This window comes from Polypterus senegalus, chromosome 7 (assembly GCF_016835505.1).
Source record: "Polypterus senegalus isolate Bchr_013 chromosome 7, ASM1683550v1, whole genome shotgun sequence".
In the NCBI taxonomy this organism is placed as follows: domain Eukaryota; kingdom Metazoa; phylum Chordata; class Cladistia; order Polypteriformes; family Polypteridae; genus Polypterus; species Polypterus senegalus.
This window is the reverse complement of record NC_053160.1, coordinates 77503998-77524207: the sequence shown is the minus strand read 5'-3', so window position 1 is coordinate 77524207 and position 20210 is coordinate 77503998.

Here is a 20210-nt window from a genome sequence, read left to right as displayed (position 1 = left end):
TTAAAGTCTAATAAACTAAGCTCCCTAAAAGTCTTCAGATTTAGTTGAGGAATATAACACATTTTGACAAATGGTATTTGAAACTGTGTAAAATGTATTGCCAATTATTCTAGATTCCTCTTAATTGTAAAAAATAATATTAAAAAAAAACATTTGTTATAGGTAGTGTTACAGGAGGTAGAACTGTTGCTCTATAGCTCAGCTCTGGTGTCCTGGTCATTCTATGTATTTAGTGTGCATGTTCCTTCTTTATCTGTGTGCTCATTTTATAGTATTAGGGTTTCCATCCATGTCCCAAACATATGCATGTTGATGGGCAACTTTAATTTAGCCTGGCGTGAGAGCATGTGTTATGGTATAGTCATAGTTTCCTCTTCGCTTTACATATTGACAGCTTGACCATTTATTACCAGAACACTGCAGTATTGGTCTATGCATATATGATAAGCTAGCAAAATACCCGCGCTTCGCAGCGGAGAAGTAGTGTGTTAAAGAAGTTATGAAAAAGAAAAGGAAACATTTTAAAAATAACGTAACATGATTGCCAATGTAATTGTTTTTTGACTGTTATGAGTGTTGCTATCATCAAGGATTTGATTATCATTATTTCTTTCAATCAGGTTCGTATTTGGAGGATGTGTTGTGTTCAAGTTATATTCCGTGTTTGTCAACCGTTGTAAAGATAACAGGTTTCATTCATTGAAGTGTTCACTACCCAAAGAAAACTCTTAGATTCACGAGTACCAACAGGCAATCCCGGTATTAAGTTGTGGATTTGCCTGCGAATATTTAGCGGCAGCGTGTCTATGAACTTAATTAAAACTTAAGCTTTACACCTTGCTTTCCTATTGCTAAGTCTACAAAGGATTGTTTAGATTCAGAGGGTTGTTCCTTTCTTACTGCATCAATAAACAGCTTGTCTTCCTCTTTATCTGAGACTTCACACACTGCATGCATGGGTTTACCTTTCCCAGTCCTGCAAACTTTAGCAATGTGGTTCAATTTACCACAATTTTTACACTGTCTTCCTTTAGCTGGACTTTGACTTTTTCCACCATGTGCTTTGTTTCTGCAGTAAAAAAAACTACTCCACGATGGATTAATAAAGATTTAAAAAAGAAGTTGCAAAGGAAAAAACTGCTGTATAAGGCATATAAGACTAATGACTGCAAAGAGAACCGTAGCGCTATGAGAACATGAGGGCAACCATTAAAAAGGATATCAGAGAGGCTAAAAGACAGTTGGAGAGGAATATAGCAGATAAGGCGAAAGAAGACCCCAAGAGATTCTTTCAGTATTTTAGTAGTAAAAGAACAGTTAAGGAGGAGGTCAAGTTCATCAGGAATAGTAAAGGGGAATTAAAAGATACAGACAATGAAATAGCAGATGCCCTAAACTTACATTTTTCTGAGGTGTTTACAAGTGAATAAGTGGATAACCTCCCAGAGGTAAACGTAACTACTAAGGAGGTACTGAGGGATTTGGAAATTGTAGAGGGAGAAGTGCTGCTCAGATTAAATAAGATGAAATCAAACAAATCACCAGGCCCAGATAATATTTATCCTCGTGTTTTTAAGGAGGCTAGTGAGTACATATATAAACCCTTGACACATATTTTTAGGAAGTCCCTACGCACTGGAGAGATTCCGAAGGACTGGAAAATGGCAAATATGATCCCATTATATAAAAAGGGTGACAGGGCAGATCCAAGCAACTACAGGCCAGTAGGCTTAACATGCATCACAGGAAAATTAAGGGAAGGAATTATTAAGGATAAGATTGAGCAACACATGGCAAGGACAGGAGTTATTCTGAACAGTCAGCATGGGTTCAGAAGAGGGTGGTCGTGTTTTACTAACATGTTGGAATTCTTGTAGGTTGCAACAAAAGCATACGATCAAAGTGGAGCTTATGATATTATTTATCTGGACTTTCAGAAAGCATTGGATAAGGTGCCACATGAGAGGTTGGGCATCAAGTTAAAGGAAGTGGGAGTTAAGGGTGATGTTTTTAGATGGGTGCAGAATTGACTCAAACACAGGAAGCAGAGGGTGATGGTGTGAGGAACCTCATCAGAACTGGCCGAAGTTAAGAGTGGTGTTCCACAGGGGTCAATGCTAGGGCCGCTGCTTTTTTTTAATATATATAAATGATTTAGATAGGAATATAAGTAACAAGATGATTAAGTTTGCAGATGATACCAAGGTAGGTGGATTAGCAGATAATTTGGAATCCCTTATATCATTACAGAAGAACTTGGATAGCATACAGGCTTGGGCAGATTTGTGGCAGATGAAATTTAATGTTAGTAAATGTAAAGTATTAAACATAGGAAGTAAAATTATTAGGTTTGAATACACAATGGGCGGTCGGAAAATCGAGAGTACACCTTATGAGAAGGATTTAGGAGTCATAGTGGACTCTAAGCTATCAACTTCCCAACAGTGTTCAGAAGCCATTAAGAAGGCTAACAGAATGTTAGGTTATATAGCACGATCTGTGGAGTACAAGTCCAAGGAGGTTATGCTCAACCTTTATAATGCACTGGTGAAGCCTCATCTTGAGTACTGTGTGCAGTTTTGCTCTCCAGGCCACAAAAAAGACATAGCAGTGCTAGAAAAGGTCCAGAGAAGAGCGACTAGGCTGATTTCAGGACTACAGGGGTTGAATTATGAGGAAAGATTAAAAGAGCTGAGCCTTTACAGTTTAAGCAAAAGAAGATTAAGAGGTGACATGATTGAAGTGTTTAAAATTATGAAGGGAATTAGTACAGTGGATCGAGACTTGTATTTTAAAATGAGTTCATCAAGAACACGGGGACACAGTTGGAAACTTGTTAAGGGTAAATTTTGCACAAACATTAGGAAGTTTTTCTTTACACAAAGAACGATAGACACTTAGAATAAGCTACCAAGTAGTATGGTAGACAGTAAGACGTTAGGGACTTTCAAAACTCGACTTGATGTTTTCTTGGAGGAAATAAGTGGATAGGACTGGCGAGCTTTGTTGGGCTGAATGGCCTGTTCTCGTCTAGATTGTTCTAATGTTCTAACTGCACTTATGAATATGCTTGTATGTGTCACACGCTTCATATTCTTTTGCTGCCTTCTCAATTGTGTAATGCGTTTTTTGTTCAGCGCTCTTTGGCGCTCTTGTTTTTTGTGTGCATACCGCGTTCAGAGTCAGCTCATGTGAGCTGCTCAGAGTACATGCATCGAAGGTTTTCAGCTGTGGTTGTGCTATCTCGTATGATCTTGCGATGTCCACAGCTTTATTTAATGTTAGCTCAGACCCGGCACTTAAAAGTTTCTCTCGCACTTTCGCTGAGTTTGTGCCAAACACTATTCTGTTCCTGACCATCTCATCTTTGTTTGCACTGTCTTCCTTTAGCTGGACATTCACTTTTTCCACCATGTGCTTTGTTTCCGCAGTAGCTGCACTTATGAATATGCTTGTATGCATCACTCGCTTCATATTCTTTTGCTGCCTTCTCAATTGTGTAATGCGCTTTTTGTTCAGCGCTCTTTGGAGCGCTTGCTTGTTGTCTGTGTACTACGTTCACAGTCAGTTCACGTGAGCCGCTCAGAGTATATGCATCGAAGGTTTGCTATCTCGTGTGATCTTGCGATGTCCACGGCTTTATTTAATGTTAGCTCAGACACAGCACTTAAAACTCTCTTGCACTTTTGCTGAGTTTGTGCCAAACACTATTTTATCCCTGACCATCTCAATTTCGTTTGCATAAGCACAATCCTTCACCAGTAATTTTAACTCCTTTACAAAGTGATCAAAAGTCTCGTTTATACCTTGCGTCTTCTCACTAAACTTGTATCTCGCGAATATCGTATTCGTCTTAGTGATGACAAATGCCTCGTAGTGGCATGTCTATTGGATTGCTGCTGACGGACAGTCTTATATAAGCAGGCACTCAATTACGTGGGAGGCGTGCATATGGGGGACGCAATATAGGCAGGCAGCCAACTACGCCTCACACAGCAACCGAGCTGCAGACTATGGCCGTATATATGTACGTAAGTAGGATTCAGTTATCGACCGTTACGTGTAGAATTTTGAAATGAAACCTCCTTAACTTTTGTAAGTAAGCTGTAGGGAATGAGCCTGCCAAATTTCAGCCTTCTACCTACACAGGAAGTTGGAGAATTAGTGATGAGTCAGTGAGTCAGTCAGTGAGGGCTTTGCCTTTTATTAGTATAGATAATGATCACTATCAAAATCACTGTCTTGACTACAGCTATCCGCATCAGTGCCAGAGCCTGCTGGATCCACATCATCCAACTAATCACTGTCATTATCAACAAAGGATTCATCTTGCAACAAATCTATTTGTTTCAAAACATCATCAGCTGTTTTGATGTTTCCTATTTGATGTTTTTATGTTACCTGTTTCCAGTTAACATATCTGCAAGCTGTCTATTTATAGTTCAATTTTCCTTAAGCAGTTGTGTCTTAAAAATAAAATTATATGGCCGTCCACTAAATGGCAGTACTACAGTAGACTGTGATGTGGCAGCAAAGCTTGCCAGCAAAATGGCTGTGTCTAATAGTAGCTGTATACTAACATGTGAGTTATATTATATGTCTTTCCGAGATAGGCTCAATGAGATACGACTTAACTCATACCTCACAATCAGGCCCAGTTCTAGAGGCGAAGCCGCCATCGTGCAATTTAATTTCAGCCGCCCGTTCACCCTATAATACCTACGTTTTCTAAACCAGTATATTTAAAATTAAAAATTTTCACAATTTCCTTAATGTAAAAAAAAAATTAAAGAAAATTTCTTTGTAGGTAGTAGAAAACTTGACTTACGCATTTAATGAATCGGCAACAAGTTTAATTAATTCATCAGTAAAACTCCGAATATAAATAGAGTGCCGATTATAGGCTTAATTTTCTTGAAAAAGACGTCGCCCCATATTCTCAAATACAAAATTTAGCAAAAGTCTATATCTTCACATCACAATTGTGATAGATATATGTAGGAAAACAAAATATGAATATGCATATATAGTAAAACAATGTGAAAAGTAAGCATTTATTATTAAATTACATTTACATGTATTATAATTCCATCCATTTTTCAACCCGCTGAATCCAAACACAGGGTCACAGGGGTCTGCTGGAGCCAATCCCAGCCAACACAGGGCACAAGGCAGGAATCAATCCCGGGGAGGGTGCCAACCCACCACACAACACACACAAACACATCAAGTGCACACTAGGGCCAATTTAGAATCGCCAATCCACCTAACCTGCATGTCTTTGGACTGTGGGAGAAAACCGGAGCGCCCAGAGGAAACCCACACAGACACGGGGAGAACATGCAAACTCCATGCAGGGAGGACCCGTGAAGCGAACCTGGGTCTCCTAACTGCGAGGCAGCAGCGCTACCACTGCGCCACCTCAATGTATTATAATTATTCCACTAAATCAAATATTAAAGATTGGTCTCGTCTGATGCGAGAGATGGACGTCTGAAGTGGAGCTCCGCTAGCAGCGGTGTTATTTTTCATATTTTTTACTTATTATCCTGAGATATCCTCTATCTATTCAATCCAAGGAGACTGCTACAGTATATGTAAGCATATATAAACATGGCCAACAAGAAAGGGGGTCTGAAAGAATCGAAAACTAAAGCTGCACCCAAGCTAAGATCAGCAAGCCCTAGTTCAAGATACGCCCTTTTAGAGACAGACCTGGATCAGATGGGCGAAAGTACAGACTCCTCGGGACCACAGTCCGCTACATCGTTGCCGGCTGAGAGTGAAAAGGGGAGCGAATGTACGATCGTGAGTGCAGATCTCGATAGCTCGCCGATCGGAGAAGAACACCTGAAACTGGAAAAGGCCTTGCAGTCTGCGGCTTCAATTACTCCACGCGAGCCGGGAATAGCGGGGACACTGGCTACAGTAGAGCCTGCCGCTTCACCTATGGTACAAGAAAACACAATTGAAATGTCTAAACTGCAGGTGATGTTCGCTGAGCTCATGCAAGATATAAAGAAAAGCGAGAAGGCAAATGAGAACGCAAGGGCAAAGGCACATGAGAAACAGAGACAGGAATTGAAACAAGAGTTGCTGGAATTGAAACAGGAATTGCAACAAGCAAACGAAACGCAGCGGCTGATGCTGCAACAGGCAAATGAAAGGCTGCGACAAGAAATGCAACTGGAGATCGTGAAAGGTGCTGGGTAAAATTGAAACGCTTACTGATCACTTGGAGGATCTCAATGAGACATTCACGACTCGGACTGAAATAGCCGAAAATTTTGCTGCCAGTGCCAAAGAAAAAGCAGTAAGTGTCAGCTCCGAATGCAAAAAACTCGGAGACAGACTGGCTGCTTTGGAAGTTGGAAGCAGAAGGTATAATGTCAGAATTGAAGGTCTGCCTGAGAACCGAGAAAGTCCAAACCCTGTAAAATTCGCAGCTGAACTCTTCTCTAAAATAATCGGGGAGGACTTTAAAGCAGAATCTGAGATAGTAGCGGCTTACCGCGTACGCAGATCAAATACCGTTAGATCCAGATCTTTTATTATTCGCTTTGAAAGATTATCATTTAAGCTAGAGGTGATGGCACTCCTCAGAGACAGGCAAGATATTATATATGAGAATAACCGCATTCGTATCTTCCCTGACTTCTCTCCAGCAACAGCTACTAAACGCGCAGCCTTCTACAACATTAAACAGTGGTTATGGCAAGCCAACGTCAAATACAGCCTCTTGTATCCGACCAAACTGAAAGTTGAATTGCAATGTCAATTCTATTTCTTCGCTAGCAAGGAAGAAGCAGAAAAGGAATAAGAAAGCTGATCCCAGGACTATTCTGACATAATAGTGAGTCATGGCCGTTAATGATATAGCAAGGACTAAAAATCTACTGTCTGATCTTTTTGTTTAAAATACGTGTTTTTATCATCATATATTATATATTCTCATTATTACTTAGTATTACTAGGGCGCTATCTGTTTATGTTTTATTGTGCTTAATTACTTTTTCTTTTTTCTCTTTTTTTTTTAGCTAATTATTTTATCTCTACCCTAAATGAGACTGTTCAACATCAAATCCTTGGTTTATTGTTATTGCTATTATTGCATTAAGACCTATTATGCTTATTTTGGACAAATTTCTAACACTATCCCCTGGGTTTATTGTCTGGGTGTATTATCTTAATGCACTAAGATTGCTGAAGACTATATATATTTTATATGCACAATTTTTTTTTTTAGACTATATTGGTAATAGATATCTCTATCTTTTAATCCTAAAACGCCGCTGCATGGGGGCTTGTTTTGCTTTGGACGTGCTCTGTCTCTGGGGATGCAAAAAGGGAGGGTGGGAGAGAAAGAGAGCAGGCTTGATCTATACCTAATCTATCCTCTTAATCTTTATAATTATAACTACCAATGTAATAATAATCTGCATGGCAACAACCCTAGGGGAAATAGGAAATTAAGGCCGAAACTGTCTCACGTCCAGTTAAGACTATAAAATGACATCAAAAACTCAGAATCAGTGTCTCCATGATGGGACAGTTAACTTCGTGAGCTGGAATGTTAAAGGCCTGAATCAAGAATTAAAGAGAAAGAAAGTACTCTCACCTAACAGGTCTAAATGCTAAAATAGTATTTTTACAGGAGACCCACTTACTAAGCAAGGATCAGTTCCGGCTGCAAAAAGACTGGACTGGCCAAATGTTCCATTCTAGTTTTACAAAGAAAACTAGAGGTGTGGGAATTCTCATACATAGAACAGTACCATTTGTAGCATCAGATGTAGTATTGGATCCTGAAGGGAGATATGTAATGGTCATGGGAGACTTATCTAACTGTAAAATGATTTTGATAAATGTTTATGCACCTAATGTTGATGATAAGGAATTTATACAAAATTTATTTGCATCCATTCCCAATCTGAACACTCATAAAGTTATAATGGCTGGGGACTTTAATTGTGTTCTAAATCCACTTTTAGATAGACTTCTCCACAGGGGAACGCATCTAACAGCAAAGATAATTACAAAGTTTATAACTGATCACAACTTATCAGACCCTGGAGGTTTTAAACCCAAATTCAAGAACATATTCTTTCTACTCACCAGTACATCATTGCTACTCAAGGATTGATTACTTCTTTATAGATAATAACTTCTTGCCTAAATTGCTATTGTTATTTCTGACCGTGCACCTATGATCTTGGAGCTAAAATTACTAAGCCCCATACACTCACCCGCAGATGGCGTCTCAACCCCTTCTATTAGCTGAGAGAATTGTACTGAATTTATATCCAAACAAATCAAATTCTTTCTAGAGACAAATACATCCCCGAGATCTCTGCAGGAATACTCTGGGAAACTCTTAAGGCCTTCTTAAGAGGACAGATTATCTCATATCTTTCCCACAGAAATAAATCGAGCCAAGAAAGTAGCAGAGATAAAAGCGAAATTACTAAAATAGATGAAGAACATGCCAGACTACCAAGCGAGACTCTACATAGGAAAAGGCAGGCTCTACATTCAGAATTAAACCTCTTGACAACTAAAGAAACTGAACAACTAATTTACAAATCCAGACATCATTATTATGAACATGGAGAAAGCTAATAAGCTTTTAGCTCAACAAATTCACAAGCAAGAAGTGCAAGCGCAATCTCAGTAATCACCAAAGCGGAGATAAAATCATCGACACAAAAATATAATGCACACTTTCAGAGACTACTATAAATCCTATATACTACTGAGTTTAAAGAAGACAATACACAATCTAATGCATTTCTGGATACATTACAGATACCACAAATAGACACTTTTAGTGTGGAGGAACTTGATAAACCTCTGCATTATCAGAATTACTAGATGCTATAAAGTCACTCCAAGGTGGAAAGCAGCAGGCCCTGATGGCTACCCTGCAGAATTTTACAAGAAATTCTCCGCTCAGCTAGCTCCCTCCTATTAGCAACATTTACAGAAGCCAGAGATAACCAATCTCTTCCACAAACCTTTGCCAAGCACTAATCACTGTTTTCCAAAACAAAATAAGGACTTATTACAATGTGCATCATACAGACCAATTTCACTTCTGAATAACGACGTTAAAATACTCTCTAAAATCATAGCTAGAAGGATGGAGAAAGTGCTCCCTCGTAATATCACAAGACCAAACTGGATTTATTAGGGGCCGACACTTATCTTCAAATCTTCACGCCTGTTTAATGTAATATACTCACCAACTAAATCAAACACCCCAGAAATATTATTATCATTGGATGCAGAAAAAGCATTCGACATGATTGAATGGAAATACCTTTTACTACATTGGAGAAGTTTGGGTTTGGCCCGAACATTTGTGCATGGATTAAATTACTGTATACTAACCCAGAAGCTTCAGTTTGCATCAACAACATTTGCTCAGACTACTTTAAACTAGAGCGTGGCACTAGACAAGGATGCCCTTGTCACGCTGCTGTTTGCAATTGCCATTGAACCACTGGCAATACATTGTCGAAATACTGATCAGATAAAGGGGATTAGCAGAGAAGGACTGGAACAGAAAATCTCATTATATGCAGATGATATGGTACTGTATATATCGGACCCAGAAAATTCTGTGCCTGCAGTCTTAGCAGCACTCACAGAATTTCAAAAGATCTCTGGTCTCAGAATTAATCTGAATAAAAGTGTACTCTTTCCAGTGAATTCTCAAGCATATAATATTAGATTAGACACCCTACCTTTTATCATTGCAGAACAGTTTAAATACCTAGGGTAAACATCACAAGTAAACATAAAGCTCTTTATCAACAAAATTTCGCGTCTGCATGGAAAAAATTAAACAAGACTTGCATAGATGGTCAACCCTTCATCTCACACTAGCTGGAAGAATTAACACTGTTAAGATGAATATTCTTCCTAAGCTCCTTTTTATTTCAAAACATCCAATATACATTAATAAATCATTCTTTAAGCAGTTAGATTCAACAATAACCAATTCAAAACATCCACGCATCAAAAGAGCGACCCTACAAAGACAAAAGGCAGAAGGTGGCATGGCTCTACCTAACTTCCAGTTTTATTACTGGGCAGCAAATATACAGGCATAAGAACCTGGACACAAATAGAAGAACATACACAGGCTTGGACGCAATAGAAGTAAAATCCTGCAGTACTTCTTTGTATTCCTTGCTCTGTGCTCCAATAAACACACGTTATCGGCAATACACTAATAACCCAATTGTGCTCCACTCACTTAGAATCTGGAACCAATGTAGAAAGCATTTTAAGACGGAGAAGCTTCTATCTGTGGCACCTCTGCAAGAGAACCACCTCTTTCAACCTTCACAAACATATGCAGTTTTTAATATCTGAAAAATTTGGAATTTACTTGCTTAGAGATCTTTATATAGACAACGTCTTTGCATCCTATGAACAATTACATTCCAAATTTAACATTCCAGCTACACATTTCTTTCACTATCTTCAAATCAGGAACTTTGTTAAACAGAACCTTCCAGATTTTCCTCATCTTGCACCCCCATTCATGCTGGAAAAATATTGCTCAATCTCAAGGACTTAGACACCATCTCTACAATATATAAAATCATTTTACAATCCCTCCTTTCAAAGATCCAAGAGGACACTGGGAAAAAGATCTCTCAATTAATATATCAGAAAAGGAGTGGAAAGTAGCAATGCAGAGAATTCACTCCATATGCGCAAAGCATACAATTATACACCTCAAAATTATATATCGAGCACATCTGTCTCGACTAAATCTCTCCAAAATGTTTCCAGGGCATGATCCAACCTGCGAACGCTGCAAAAGTCCCAGCCATCACTGGGTCACATGTTCTGGGCCTGCACCAAATTAACATTATTCTGGACGAAAATTTTTAATTACCTTTCAGACAGCCTTGGTCTCACAATCCCTCCTAACCCATTAACAGCTTGCTTCAATAAATTCCACATTTTTAAAAGATCAGTAATATCATCAATAATGATTTTATACATATTAATTCATTATACAAGTCATCACCATCAACATCCCTAGATATTGAATCGCCATTAGAAACTTGTAAGAAAATATCACAATCTGCACAAGATTTTTTTAAGTCATCTTCAGACATATTCCTGAATTTAATTAGAAATTTAAATAATGTGTTACATTCATTTAGGGAGTTAAACATTTCTTGAATGGAATTCAAAGCAGTATCCACAAATGTTAAGTAAAATTCAACTTTAAATAATAATTTTGGATCTTCGGTCTGCTCATCAGTGCATTCATAATCGAAAGGACGAACTTTCGTTCTGTGCCTTTTAAAGAGACATTATATGTTAATATCAAGATTAGTCGCTAATGCTGTGGCATCATTAATATATTTGTTAAAGGGCGCATCAAATCTAGATTAATTTAGGAAATTGATAATTGATATCATCCCATATCAAAATTGAACAAATAAACTTAAAAGTGGACACGTTGCCCAGTAAAGAATTTCCTGCAACTTTAGTTTTTATATCTCTGGAGTCATCTTCTATTAGCAGATTTAAACTTTTTATTACCTCCTTTAATTGCAATTTTAGAGGTCTTATTGCTTTCACTCTACTCTCCCACCTAGTCTCACTAATAGGCTGTAAAGTTAGTTTAGTCACATTAGTTTTTAAATTGTTCCATCTATAAGGAGATGCAGAAAAAAACGAATACAATTCCTGGACAATATTGAAGAAGCCAACAATCTCAAATGTTGACTTGGCCGCATCATTCAACACCAAATTTAATGAATGAGATGCACAAGGTATATACATAGCTCTTGGATTAACATTCTTAAGCCTACTTTGTAGACCACTTTTCTTTCCCTTCATATTGGAGCCATTATCATATCCCTGGCCACGTATGTTTTGTATATCTAAATCATAACTAGCAATTTGTAAAATGATTATACAATCCTTCTCCAGTTGCATTCTAAACAGGATAAAACACTAGGAATAACTTTTTCATTTCAATAGGAAATACATTCATATCAACAATTCTGACAACAAATGAAATTTGCTCAACGTGACTTGAATCTGGCGTACAGTCTAAAATAACTGAAAAGTATTTCACTTTTTTTTACCAAGCCTTGAATTAGCTAGTAATGTAATAATTTCATTTTGGAAAGAATGTCCAAGGTAATGAGGCATGTGACTAAATTTTTTTGTATATTATTAATATGATTTGAAATAATTGGGTTGAATTTCTTCAAAATTTCTATAGCTTTTAAGAAATTCCCATTATTCCTATCATATAATATTTCAGAATCGCCTCCAAAAGCTAAACATTGCCCTGCTAAATATTGAACAATCACAATAATTCTTGTAATTATATCATGCTATCATTTTTTCTCCGATTCAAAATATCTTTGCTGCTCACAATCCACAGTAAAAATTTTATTAAGTCTCTTTTTCAATTCATTCCATTTTTTATAATTTAGCATATGTTCAACGCTTGATTCATGTCAGGAAAATTGAGTAGCTAAGTTCTAACCGTCTTTTCCTGTTAACTTCATAAGTTTTGTACAAAATAATTTGCAACAATAACAAAATGCACTGTCTGCCTTAGATGAATATACCAACCATTTTCTTTCAACCTTTTCACCATTTGGCAAAACTCTGAAATATTGAGAAGCTCAGAATGATCTTCCATCATTGTCTGTACAAAATCTGATGTTATCTTGAGCTAATGCAGGTCCCTTTTCGACAAGGATTTCCAATAAACGATTGTTAATTTTCTCTGGCCAAATAAAGGGGTCGTCTGGGTCAACTCTTGCCGATACAGTCAAAGATGTGTTTTCAATTCCTATTTCTATGTTTTCTTCAGATTCAGAAGAACTGCCCGACTGGACACTTACAGTTAGCGAGTTTTCAGAAGGAGCAATTATATTGGATTGGGCTTAATGCAAAGTGGAAGCCGTTGCTGAACAAGAGCTGGAGCTTTGACGATTATCTTGATCCAGTTTAATAATCAATCAATATAGAATTTCACATTTTTTTTTGTTTATGTTATTTTACCTTGCATTTCCTATAAAAGGCACCAGACTGACATTTCGTTTTACTTTCCAACATCTTCAAGTTAAAGTTAAGGAAAAATATTACAAGTTAATTTATATTAATATAGTCCCTTCATGCCAAACCGTATGAACTAGATATGTAATACTTTAATATACTTTACCTCCCAATTTACAGGTAAAACGACTTGCAAAATTATATTTAAACTTGCGCTTTTAACAATAACAAAGATTGTAGAAACAAACACTGAACACTACAAAAACTTTTGATTGATGTGCTGTGTACTTGAGCTGCCACAATTCACGTGTTGTGACTTGCCCGTTTTTCTTTAAAGCAAGTTACCGACATTCATCTGGAAAAGACGAGCACCGCGCCAAGCCTGTGTTTTATTTAGTGTTTCTATGTTCAGCCACCTTCATGCATGCTCCCTTTGCATGACCGGCAGAACCGGGACTGCTCACGATGTCTTTTATGGCACCAAGTGTTAGTTTTAAGTGTATTTTCCTTTTGTTTAATCTTTTTGCTGCTTTTCAATATAGGTATATAATTATGGATTATGTTTTTGCCTTCTTTGCCACACTCTATTTCTTAATGTATTGTTTATTTAAAGTATTATATATGTTAATATCTGTTCCTTTTGTTATGTGTCTTGCACACCTAAAGCAGAGCTTTTGGAGCAGAGTTCCCTTTGGGACTAAAGCTATCCAGACTGCCCTCCGGAGTTATTTTGTTGGCTGTATGGGGTTTCTTGATGTGAGATTACTTAGTTGTTACACTCTCATGATACTGGATTACGGATTTTGGATTATTGCGAGTACCTGTGTTTTTATTGTTTTTTTGCCTGTTTGGATTTGTTTGGCTTTTAGATTTTGGACTTTAGATTAGTTGTTTTATAACAACCTTCTGTATTTTTATTGTATTCTGACTTCTTTGTAAATAAAACCTTAGAATATTAAGACAGTTTGGATATTTGGAACCAAAAGTTTAATTGTTCCCTTCTCCCTCTGTTATACAATGTTTTCAGTCTGGTCTATTCAGGCTTCTATAGGTTGTGAAACCTGCTCCTTGAGTTTAGGTCCAGGCTCATTTCTTTCTATACCACAGCTGGAGCCGTTCAGTCTAGTGTTTGAAGTCAGCTTCATTCTGAGCTTAACGAGTCGGCATTTTCATATTGAGCATGTACATGAGTATGCCATGCAATGCACTAGTGCGCCCAGGTATGCTTCCTGCTGCCATTTTAATGTTGTTGACATAGGCTTTCTCATAGCCTTTTAATGAATACACAGGTTAGTAAAATGGGTGAGTTTATGCACATTTTGTTTCTGTGTATTACAGTTCTGTTTTTCAGAAGCTTATGACTTATTTATTTTTGCATGGTTTACATTTTTCTTTGAATGAGCTGTGAGTGTACAAATAGGCATACATAACAGTAAATGTTATTGTTTTACAAAGCCATGCAGCACAGCCTCAGCCAGCACAATTAGAAATCTGAATCAGAAATGTATTTTGTTTAATTTTATCTCATACTAGCAAAATACCCGTGCTTCCCAGCGGAGAAGTAGTGTGTTAAAGAAGTAATGAAAAAGTAAAGGAAACATTTTAATAATAACGTAACATGATTGTCAATGTAATTGTTCTATCACTGTTATGAGTGTTGCTGTCATATATATATAAACTGCTCAAAAAAATTAAAGGAACACTTTGAAAACACATCAGATCTCAATGGGAAAAAGAAATCCTCCTGGATATCTATACTGATATAGACTGGGTAATGTGTTAGGAACGAAAGGATGCCACATCGTTTGATGGAAATGAAAATGATCAACCTACAGAGCCCTGAATTCAAAGACGCCACAAAAATCAGAGTGAAAAATTACGTGGCAGGCTAGTCCATTTTGCCAAAATTTAATTGCAGCAACTCAAAATTGTACGCAGCACTTTGTATGGCCCCTGTGTTTTTGTATACATGCCTGACAACATCGGTGCATGCTTCTAATGAGATGACAGATGGTGTTGTGGGGGATCTCCTCCCAGATCTGGACCAGGGCATCACTGAGCTCCTGGACAGTCTGAGGTGCAACCTGGTGGCATTGGATGGACCAAAACATAATGTTCCAGATGTGTTCTATTGGATTTAGGTCAGGAAAGTGTGGTGGCCAGTCAATGGTATCAATTCCTTCATCCTCCAGGAACTGCCTGCATACTCTCACCACATGAGGCCAGCAATTGTCGTGCACCAGGAGCCACTGTACCAGCATAGGGTCTGACAATGGGTCCAAGGATTTCATCCTGATACCTAATGGCAGCCAAGGTGCCTTTGTCAAGCCTGTAGCGGTCTGTGTGACCCTCCATGGATATGCCTCCCCAGACAATCATTAACCCACCACCAAACTGCTCATGCTGAATGATATTACAGGCAGCATAATGTTCTCTATGGCTTCTCCAGACCCTTTCACTTCTGTCACGTGCTCAGGGTGAACCTGCTCTCATCTGTAAAAAGCACAGGGCACCAGTGGTGCATCTGCCAATTCTGGTATTCTATGGCGAATGCCAATTGAGCTGCATGCTGCTGGGCAGTGAGCTCAGGGCCCATTAGAGGACATGGGGCCCTTGGGTCACCCTCTTGAAGTCTTTCTGGTTGTTTGGTCAGAGACATTCACATCAATGGCCTGCTGGAGGTCATTTTGTAGGGCTCTGGCAGTGCTCATCCTGTTCCTCCTTGCCCAAAGGAGCAGATACCGATCCTGCTGATGGGTTATGGACCTTCTATGGCCCTCTCCAGCTCTCCTAGAGTAACTGCTTATCTCCTAGAATCTCCTCCATGCCCTTGAGACTGTGCAGGGAGACACAGCAAACCTTCTGGCAATGACACGTATTGATGTGCCATCCTGGAGAAGTTGGACTACCTGTGCAACCTCTGTAGGGTCCAGGTATCGCCTCATGCTACCAGTAGTGACACTGACTGTAGCCAAATGCAAAACTAGTGAAGAAACAGTCAGAAAAGATGAGGAGGGAAAAATGTCAGTGACCTCCACCTGTTAAACCATTCCTGTTTTGGGGGTCATCTCATTGTTGCCCCTCTAGTGCATCTGTTGTTAATTTCATTAACACCACAGCAACTGAAACTGATTAACAACCCCCTTTGCTACTTAACTGACCAGATTAATATCCCATAAGTTTCACTGACTTTATGCTATACTCTGATTAAAAAGTGTTCCTTTAATTCTTTTGACCAGTATATATATATACATACACACACACATATAAACATATATACATATACACATCTACATATATATATATATATATACACACATATCAACATATATATATATATACACATACATACACACACACACACACATATATATATATATATATATACACACAAGCGTTTAACTTTTGTCAGAATTTGCCTGTGCGTTTTTAGCTGTGTCGTTATTTTCTCTTTCTGTTTTATATTCAACTAGCAAAATACCCACGCTTCGCAGCGGAGAAGTAGTGTGTTAAAGAAGTTATGAAAAAGAAAAGGAAACATTTAAAAAAAAACATAACATGATTGTCAATGTAATTGTTTTGTTGCTGTCATATATATATACAGTAATCCCTCGCTATATCGAGCTTTGACTTTCGCGGTTTCGCTCTATCGCGGATTTTATATGAATGCATAACTAAATATATAACGCAGATTTTTCGCTGCTTCGCGGGTTCTGCGGACAGTGTGTCTTTTTACTTCCTGTACATGCTTCCTCAGTTGGTTTGCCCAGTTGATTTCATACAAGGGACGCTATTGGCGGATGACTGAGAAGCTAACCAATCAGAGCACGCAGTTAAGTTCTCCTGACTGAGAAGCTAACCAATCAGAGCACGCAGTTAAGTTCCTGCTTGCTGAATGCAGCGTTAACCAGGAAGTCTCGTCTCGCTCATTCAGCATCAACGTGTTTCATTGTGTAAAGAGCTGTGCTCTTTTGTGTTTATCTTTGTGCATAGTCAAGCCCTTCATTATGGCTCCAAAACGATCTGCTACTGCTTCAGGGGCCATGCCCAAGCGCAAACGGAAGATGTTAACGCGTTTGCCGAAAAGGTAAATGTTTTGGATTTGTTGAAGGCTACGATTCTTTTATTTAAAAGTAGGAAAGGAATATAAGATCTACGGCCGCAGTGTCCTTTTAACCAAGGTGCAAAACAAGTTGTAAGTGGATGTAATAAGGCAGTAGTCTGGATGGAATCTGCTTTAGGGATTTGGATTGAAGACTGCCAGAAGAAGAACAACGGCAGTGCTACACAATCGCCTGAAGTGGCTCCTTTAAGGGCTGTAACGCTCTCCTTTGTTGTGCAGTAAAATAAAACTCATTGTTATCGGACAAGTCATCGTGTCATTGTTGGTGAGTAACCATAATTAATTTTCTACTTACAGTACTTAGTATATGTACATATGTTTAGTGTCACTGTACACACACATTTACTGTATACTGTTTTTGTTGCATTGTACGTATTTATTGCTGGTGGCCTGTTTATCGTAATGGCTGTAACATGTGATATCGGAGACACTCAATATCTTTAAAATAATATTTAGGTTTTACTGTATATAAACAGTGTGTTTATATACATAATTTCAATGAATCTTACCTAATATCTAAGAGAATACAAAGGGATTATGCTGTATAACTCTGCGGGGAATATTTATAAACACTGTGGGAGAGTTTATAAGGGCTTAAAATATATAAAAATAACTTCGCGGATTTTCACCTATCGGGGGGTCTGGAGCATAACCCCGATCGAGGGGATTACTGTATATATATATATATATATAGCAAAATACCCGTGCTTCGCAGTGATGTCGTGTGTTAAAGAAGTTATGAAAAAGAAAAGGAAACATTTTAAAAATAACGTAACATGATTGTCAAAGTAATTGTTTTGTGTATTTGGCGGCAGCGTCACAAAGTTGTTTTCGGTAGCTGCATCAGAAAATGTACCACGACGTCTGACACGCCTCCTTTTTACTGTTTTCTCACAGCTTGGATTGCTGCTGTCATAATGGGTTTGAGTCTACAATATATATATATATATATATACATATCTACATATATATATATCTATATATATATATATATATATATATATATATATATATATATATATACTAATAAAAGGGCGGCACGGTGGAAGAATGGCCCCACTATCTTTGTACCCCATATACCACCCCATACCATCAATTTTTTTGTTCCAACAGTCTTGGAGGGATCTATCCAATGTGGGTTAGTGTCACACCAATAGCGGTGGTTTTGTTTGTTAACTTGACTTTGACACATATGGAGTAAATAGAACTTGAAAAGATATATTTTTTCAAATGTGATCGCAATTCAGATAGAGTTGACGCGCACTACAGCCTGCATGCCTCAATGAGTCATCCTCCCCTCGCTCTTACTTTTTTACCGTTCATCTAATGAATACACTGAGTATGGCTTTACCAAAACAATCATTGATGGCGAATAAAGTATCCATTATTCAAGTATGTAGAGCGGGATATATATATATACATATATATATACCCGCGTATCACAGCAGAGAAGTAGTGTGTTAAAAAAGCTAGAAAAGAAAAGGGAACATTTTAAAAATAACGTAACATGACTGTCAATATACAGTATTTGTTTTGTGAGTGTTACTGAGTGTTGCTGTCATCAAGGATTTGATTATCATTATTTCTTTCAATCAGGTTCGTATTTGTAGGATGTGTTGTGTTCAAGTTACATTCCGTGTTTGTCAATCGTTGTAAAGATGACAGGTTTCATTCATCGATTCGTTTCTTACTGCATCAATAAACAGCTCGTCTTCTTCTTTATCTGAGACCTGACACACTGCATGCACGGGTTTTTTTTACACTGTCTTCCTTTAGCGGGACATTGACTTTTTCCACCATGTGCTTTGTTTCCGCAGTAGCTGGATTTATGAATATGCTTATCAGGCGCTTCATATTTTTTGCTGCCTTTTCAATTGTGTAATTCGGTTTTGTTCAGCGCTCTTTGGAACTGTTGCTTTTATCTGTGCACTGCGTCAGTTCCGTGAGCCACTCGGTGTACATGCATCGAAGGTTCCCAGCTGTGCTGGTGCCATCTCGTGCTATGTCCATGGCTGTATTTAATGTTACCTTAGTCCTGGCACTTAAAACTTTCTCTCGCAGTTTCGCTGAGTTTGTGTCAAACACCACCCTGACCATCTCATCTTCCTCTCCATAAGCACAGTCCTTCACCCGTGAATATTTACCCGTGGCAGTTTGCTATTGGATTGCTGCTGACGGACGGCCTTATATGGGCAGGCACTAAATTACAAGCCAGCGCAGCCTGTCTATGAACTTAATTTAAAGTGTAGGTTTACATTGTGCTTTGTTTCCGAAGTAGCAGAACTCATGAATATGGTTGTATATGTCACTCGCTCACTTCTTATTGTTTCGCTGCCTTCTCAATTATATAATGCATGTTTTCTTCAGCGCTTTTTGAGGTCTTCCTGGTTTTCTATGTACTGCGTGATTACGTGGGAGGCGTGATGATGTCACCACGACACTCCGCACGGCGTTGAAGCTCATCTCCATTACAGTAAATGGAGAAAACTGCTTCCAGTTATGACCATTACGCGTAGAATTTTGATATAAAACCTGCCCAACTTTTGTAAGGAAGCTGTAAGGAATGAACCTGCCAAATTTCAGCCTTCCACCCACACGGGAAGTTGGAGAATTAGTGATGAGTCAGTGAGTGAGTGAGTCAGTGAGTGAGTGAGTGAGTGAGTGAGTGAGTGAGGGCTTTGTCTTTTATTAGTATAGATATATATATATATATATATATATATATATATATACACATACAAACATACACACAGGTATATATGTATAGATAGGGGTGTGTGTGTGTGTATATATATATATACATACATACATATATATACACATATATATACTTGTGTGTATGTTTGTATGTGTCTATATGTGTGTGTATAGCTTTGGTCACTGAGTGCAAGGGAAAAATAATAAAATGTAGTCTATAAGTTATTAAACAGTAAAACATTAACGTTTTAAGAAGTACAGGTACATTGAGCACTACTGGAGTGGTTGCGGGTAAACTACATTTTAAAGACTGTGTAACACAACAGGTAAGTAGTACTAA